Below are 7,467 nucleotides of genomic sequence, written 5' to 3'. Positions count from 1 at the left end.
CTGAGCATGCTGGAGGGGAGCATCCCGCTCCTCAGCACGCTGAGAGCTCCTAGCATCAGGGCTCAAGTGCATAGTGGTAGGATGGCAACTTCGACTATTATCAGTAGCAGCAATACGAAGAAGTCTTGAGTGGACATTAGGGAAGACATGTCCTTTTCTGCCTATGGTTACCATGACCAGCCCATGGGCTATCATGAACAGCAAATGGAGCGCCCCCGCCTCGACACCAGGCTGACGACTATCAAAGAGATGCAGCAAGACATTTGGAACCAGCTACACCAGCACTCCTAGTGGCAAGCAGAAATGAGAGAACACATCACCAACATCCAACAACATTAGGAGCAGGAAAACAAGAATTGGCATTACTTATTCCAGGGTCTCAACATTGACTCGCCATTCTGATCGACTATAGCAACACCCAGCTTGGGGGAGGAGGATCCCCCATTATCTAAGGTAAGTTTTCTTTTCTGATATTTTGTTTGCTTTTCCTTTGATTTGTTTTCCAGTTTGTCTTTATTATACTAAAAATGCATAATCCAAAAATAAAGTAAAAATGTGTCTTTATCTTATATATATATTAGTAAGGTGTGATTTAAAAAATGATGAAAACCAAATAAAAAGAGTGTGTGTATAGTTGACCTTAAGTTTGCTTTAATTTCTATTTTTTAAGAGCCAATAAATAAAAAAAGAACTTGAAGATAATGATTCACAATGGAAATGATGAATAGTTGCTCTGTTATAATTCCTTTTGAGTACCTAGTTTTTAGCCTTGAATTCTCTTAAGTTTTGGATATGACTATTTTGACATAAGAATTTGCTCTGAACTTGAAACTCGTGGGTAGCAGTGTTTGATCTAAGTCTAGGTAATTGACGGATATGATATGAGAAGGTCTGAGCTGTTATTTATCTTATACCAAGTGATACTAAAGTTCTAGAGATTTCTTTTGAAAAACATAAAAATGCAACATGATGAGCTCCTGTATGACAAAGCTTGAATTAGCACTAGAGCCAAACATGTTTATATTTAGACTACGAAAACTTCCACTCATATATGCTACTTGTTTTGCATTGAGTTTGGTCAAGCTTTGTTGATCCTTATGAGAGATTTGTCATGCTCTTAAAATCAAGATCACGTACACAACACCCACATATGCCCTACTCATACACTAGGGATAGGCGTAAAAATATGTTTTTCATCTAGATCCACCCAAAAATGTTTTACTCCTACAATGGGAGTAAACACCAAAAAATTCTTGATAGGAATCCATCGACCAAATAACCAAATAAATACTCTAAGTTTTTGTTGCTATCTCTCAAAAGTTTTGTTGCAAAAGTAAAGAAGCATGGGGCTATGCAAAAGTTATTCATGAAAAAAGAGAAATAAAAAGAAAGTATTGAAAAAATGGACAAATGTCCGAGATTTAAAAAAATTGGTACTTAGATGGCCGGAAAAGAAAAGAGATGAATAAGATAGCACATATTTTCTTGCAAATATTTTCAAGTTTTAAAAGAGAGATAAGTTTTTAGGAGCATAGTAAAATTCGGTTAGCCACTATATGTATCCACCACATTCCACACACATGCACATTTTGATTTAATTGTATGACTTAACTCTCTTTGGATCCATTGTTTGACTTTACAACATATGTATTGCAAGTATGTTCTTTCATATTATCACCATTCCTATGAGCTCCACAAAAGCCTTAGTTGTAGGAAAAGGAAGGCATAATATCATTATTGCCTTGGTGAGGATCCACAAATACCATATATACTAAGAGACTTGAGAGTGTCATACAATGTAAGCTCTGAGTTTTATTTTGAAAATCTATAAAAAAAACTCTAGAGTAATGGTTGAGCAAAGAACTTAAGACATAGTGCTTGACTTGATCGTTCTGTCTTTCAATTACTCAAGACCCAAGAGAAAGGCTACAAGCCCCATGGTTGAAGGTAACATGAGTAAGTTTGAAAGTCAAATCAATTTGTTCTAATCCAGAGGAGAATTCTTGTTTGAACGCATGTGTACTTTTAAGGAGTTACTACAATGTTTTCAAAGATCCTAAACTCCTGTTCCATTGCTAAGTTTAGCATTGCTCAGGGATGAGCAAAGGTTAAGCTTGGAGGAGTTTGTTGATGGTAGTTACCATCGATCATGAACTGTCAATATAACTTGAAATCATGCATGAAAATGATCACCAATATAGACTTAGGGGTTTAAATAGACAATTTACACGAGTTTTGGTGAATCTATATTTTCAGCAGGGTTTATCTAGAAAACTATCAAGGAGGATCAAATTGTTAAAGTAAATCACACTTATCCGCAGTGAAAACTACCCCAGAAGGTTCTAGAGGATTCGGGAAGACACCACACCGAAGCGGAGGTCGAGGAGCCGCCAGGTGGGACTGGCTGGCCCCACCTATAGGTCGGCCAGCCCCTGGCCCCACCTATCAGTCTCTGCCTCGCTAAGTCGGTTCTCTACCGCCTTAAGGATTGCAGCTCCACCGTTTATTTAAGTCAGTTTGATCCAAGGACTCAGAATTGACGCACTGACCTATATATACTAGCCCCTGCCCCCCTCCTTTGCAATCTGCCATAAGTCAAGAGTAGATCAGAAATTAGGGTTTTCAGAGAGAAGAGAATAGAGCTCTAATTCTTCAAAGGTCTAGTATAGGCTAGCTAGTAAGGTTCAAGTAGAGTTTAGGCTATTGCTCAGGATTTTAGATTCACCGCATGGAGGCCAGTATATCCATTGTATCCCTCTTTATTTATGACTTTGTGCCACTTCAATATTATGTTGCTATTATTATGTTCTTAGTTTACTCTAGTGTATGCTTGATATAGTTATAATTGATGATGAATTTATGCATATGTTCGCAAAATGCTTAGCTCAATACTCGAGTGAGTTAAGTGGTCTACATTATGTAAGTGTGGTGCTTAAATATTATTTACCTGTGGATGCATTTTGCTCTCTGGGTCATGTGGTAGATCACGGATGTGACATTCCCGTTGAGTCCTTTGTAGTCCACTCCCCGTTTGTAGAGCAAGTAGAACCCGGTTGCGAAGGGAGTCAAGCTCTGTTCTTGATCTTCCTTAGTAATGTTTCTTATGCATAGATACAAAGTTAATTATGCTATAGATGAAAGTGTATATACTTAGGTGTACAAAAGACTTAGTAAATATGGAATGACTTAGAAATCTTTTGCTCTTAACTAATCTCCTGCCTAGCCATACTATATTTATGAGTATCTATTTCTATCTCTAGAATACTATCAATGCTTTACATTTATTATTTATTTATCATTTGACTTACCCCTGCTATAACATGAGAGTTAATGATCTTGTCATAAGTATGCATATTTGTCAATATCTTTAGCCACTCAATCGCTCCTCCCTGTGGATAAAATATAAATAACGATACCTGATATACTCCCAGATGAAATGCTGCATTGGTATATTATCTGTGCGCTTGCAGATAGTTAATATATATAATTTTCTCTGAGTTTACAAGTGTCATTAATAATTACCAACCAACGCATTTCTGGCATCATTGCTAGGGATGACAACTTATTATTAAGGTGATGATAAGGAATGCCAATAAATGTCATGGGTGTATGGAGTGTCCGAGGATGGTTTCTATGGCGAGAACATGAGTCCTGGCGAGACGACGATCCTTGAGGAACATGTGGGGAAAATGAGTTTGGTTGATAGAGCACCTCTAAGGGGTGGGTCTCGTGCTTGAGCTACATGGTTTGGTGGAAGGTGCTTGCTCTAACTAACCTAAGGACTATCATAGGCTACACCACAAATCACAGGATTTTTATGTGCACACCACATTCCAACTAGGAAGGAGCATGTTGCTTAAATTAGTGCAGGTCACCACCAGTATTTGTGAGAGATAGTAGGCACCTAGTCTTGTGGCCCTGTGCAATTAGTGTGGAGAGTACTGAGATTATTCCGATATCCCTCAATTGCACAACCAGCACCTAGTTTTTAGAAGAATATCAAGAGCTAACTATGTGTGCCTAGGATGTCCACATGACACACATAGCAACAAATATGGTAAATATCATAACCAATGCTTTATTACATAGCAAAATATATTTACATTAACTTATATTTATAAAAAACACACAAAAAACTATCCTTAATCTTTTCTTCAGGCCTCCATATTTCATAAGGGTGATTGACTAGGGAAACACTCACCTAATACTCTTGGAACTCAGCGAAAACTCATCACTTGAGCCACCATTTGGTACTCGTCTGAGATTTTTGTTGATTGTAAAGCAAGTGTGAGCGCACCATACTCAACAAGTATAACATGAGGTTATGCAAGACTCAAGAAGGCTTGACTTGGTTGTACTGTGATAAGCATTATATTTTTAGTTGGTCATCTTTTATTGATTAAATGTAAGTTACTAGGTTATGCTTGGAGCTCCCATGTGAAAGTATAATAATTATCATTAAGACTAATAATATCCCAAACCATCCATAAAAACATCTATCTCGAAAAGATCTAGGCCGCTCGTCTCCATGAGCATGGCTGATATATCAGTTTTATACAGCTCTACAGAGTTTGTACAAGCAGTTTCCCCATCACTTGTGAATACCCGTATATATGCCTGAGGCGACCAACCTTTTGACTCACTTTCCAAGTAGGCAGGGTTCACTAGGAAGCTTTTCACTAGCCGTTTTAATAAGTAGCAGTTACTAAGGTTTTGAGATCTAGAGTGTCACTGATGGCTCTCCTCTGAAGTGGCACACCTTGACATGCAGCCCAGCACACACTTTGGTAGGACAAGACCCATACTCATCAAAGGTGCCTCTTGCCCTTTTGGTAAGTTGCTTACGAACTATAATAAGTCAAGCTACTTGGTTAAGACCAAAGCCATATAGTTCTTATAGTTGTACGATAAATCCTAGGTGGCCTCTTTAAGATTTAGTCTTTATGGAGGACAGAATAGAACACACAAAAAGGCCTAATGCTCTAGCCCCCTTCTGTCTATGTTGTTAAAAAACATCATTTAACATTGTTTCGTTAAGTCATTAGTCAACATTAACTTTATTTTATTTGGTGATTACAAGCTAAGTAAAACTATACAAATGCGTAAACCTAGGGTAATCAAGGAATACATGATATCAAAAGCACTAAGTAATATGAAAAGATGATTATAAGGTTATTAGGTAACAAGGAAACTCATATTACACTTGCCTTCCAAAAGTTTGCTCAAACTCTCCAACTTTTCGTTCTAGATCTTCCTCGTATAGCTTTCCTTCTTCTTTCGATAGCAATAACTAGCACAAGCACATGAAGATAACCTTAAAAGCAGTACACCAACATTAAAAAAAACATACTATAAAGGTTACTAATGTGTAGGGCTCGTTTCTATGAACTCGTGAGCGCCAAAACCACCTAAAATGAATCTACGGTTAAAAAGATAAGAGCTTTTGAAGATTTAGGGCTATTTTGGTAAATAAAAGAATATTTTGTAATTACTTTTCAAAATCAGGCAAAAAGTAAACTATGTAGACCACAAAATTATTTTTATAAAGTTTAAAGGCTCATTTGCTAAAATTCTATTTTTAGAACTATTTTATCAAATAAAACAAATTAATAACATCTTAAATATGATTTATGACATCATTAATCAATTTTATAAAAACAAAATAAATAAATAAACTTTCTAAATATTTTTATAAACAAAAAAAAATAGATTAGTTACATCATTAACAAATATAATGACATCATTGAGACAATTTTAGGTTCTATTTGGTACAGCTCAGTTTCACTAGTAAAACTGTTTTTTTAAATAAGCTTCATAAGCAACTTTGCTCCCGTTCGCTTCGCTGAAAAAACAAGTCGAAACACTGTTCTGGCTGATTTATTATGAGAGAAAAACACTGTTCTCGCTAAAAAAACAAACTGAAAAGTACACATTATAAGACAAGCGAACATGACCTTTGTAGGTGAAGCTGAGCTGTTTTAGAAAAACTATTTGACAAAACAGCTTCACTAATAGCTTGATGAGAGAGAAACGAAGGAGAGAGCCAGGATAAGCTACTTTTTTTCAACTTCATCTAAACTCATGTCTTTGTGAGAGAGAAGTATTTGGCAAAAAAAACAGCTCACAAAAACACATGAAGCTGTTATGAGCTATGCCTAACATGCCTTTAAAACAAGTAAACTCATTTTAATAAAAGAAAACACTGATGAGCCCATATCTATAATTCAGGTAGCCGAGAAGGGGTAGAAAAGGAAGTTATCCAAGACTTAGAAAACAGTCGGCCGATTTTGGGAAAGGTTAGGGGCTAGATTCCAAAAGGGTCATGGCCGGCTGTTGACTATTCTGTGGACTCAGTCCATGGCTCGTGGACCAGCGAAGGCCTGAGCCGTGAGCCTATGGTCCACCGCGGACCGGGACCACAGCGAAGGGGTATGAGGGCATCTAATCCTGGCACTTAATCCTTCAGATCGACGGCCCAGGGAGCACCACCGGCTTATGGTCACCGGCGACCACAGGGACGCGGCGGCGCCATGGCAACTACGGCAGGCTCGCCGGCGAGGGCTCTGCCTCGAGCTAGGGAGCACGACGGACGCCGGGAACCAGCACAAACGGAGGAGGAACTCACCGCGAATTCGAAGAGGGGCTTCACGGCGACCAGCTCGGAACGGAGACGGAGGGAGACGAGGAGAGGCAGACGGCGGCGGTAGGGAGCTCCGGCAAACTTGGGAAACCCCCGAATGGCCACGGATTCCTGAAATCAAGCAGCAAGGGATGAGTTCCATGCTCTTGCGCATCCAACCAAGGCCCAAACTGTGCCGGAGGCGATGTGACCAAGGAGTTAGACGGCGGCGAGCGGAGCTCAGCAAAGCTTCCGCGGCGGCACTGCAGTGCGGAAGAGAGGGCGTGGAGAAGATGTGGTGGCGGGGTGCGCTTTCGAGGCCGCTGGTAGGTTTTATAGGGGCGCATAGGAAGGGGAGCGGCCAATGGTGGAGCTCGGTGGCCATTAATGGCGAGCGGCGGTTATGGAGATGGAGTGGGGGAAACGGTCGATTAGTGTGGGGTAAATGAAGAGGAGTAGTAGTGGTGCACTACCGCAGGGTCGGGTCAGTGCGCGAGCAAGCGAAGAGGCGCTGGGTGGAGCTCGTCCGCGCCATTGATGGAGGAAGGGGAGAGAGAGAGGCGTTCGGCTGGAAGTGGAAGGAGGTCCTGACAGGCGGCCGCCTGTCAGCAACGTGGAGAGAGGGGAGCTCGCGGTGGGCCGGCCGGCTGCACGGAAATGGTCCGCGGCCTGTGAAGAGAAGATGAGGGAGAGCGGGATGGGGCGGGCCGGACTGAGAAAAAGACCACAAGAGAGGGAGAAAGGTTTTGATCTTTTTTCTTTTTTTAAGACATTTAGAGTTCAAATTTGAATCTTTTGAACCAAACAAGTTTGAAAACTCCTTTTAAAATTTTCAAACTTTGAAACTG

The 7,467-nt window shown here is 40.0% G+C and overlaps 1 long non-coding RNA gene across 1 annotated transcript; it reads right to left on the bottom strand.

Annotated features, from left to right (window-relative positions):
- Nucleotides 1-2,216: 2,216 nt before the first annotated feature.
- LOC136471927 (uncharacterized) lies at nt 2,217-7,244 on the bottom strand. The gene is made up of 3 exons (XR_010762160.1): nt 6,626-7,244; nt 2,948-5,290; nt 2,217-2,585 (listed from the first exon to the last, which is right to left on the bottom strand). It is a non-coding gene; the product is annotated as an uncharacterized lncRNA (long non-coding RNA).
- Between the last annotated feature and the right edge of the window lie 223 nt (nt 7,245-7,467).

Source organism: Miscanthus floridulus, chromosome 8 (genome assembly GCF_019320115.1).
Source record: "Miscanthus floridulus cultivar M001 chromosome 8, ASM1932011v1, whole genome shotgun sequence".
Lineage (NCBI taxonomy): Eukaryota > Viridiplantae > Streptophyta > Magnoliopsida > Poales > Poaceae > Miscanthus > Miscanthus floridulus.
Note: the sequence above shows the minus strand (reverse complement) of the source record. Positions and strands in the feature narration are given on the sequence as shown.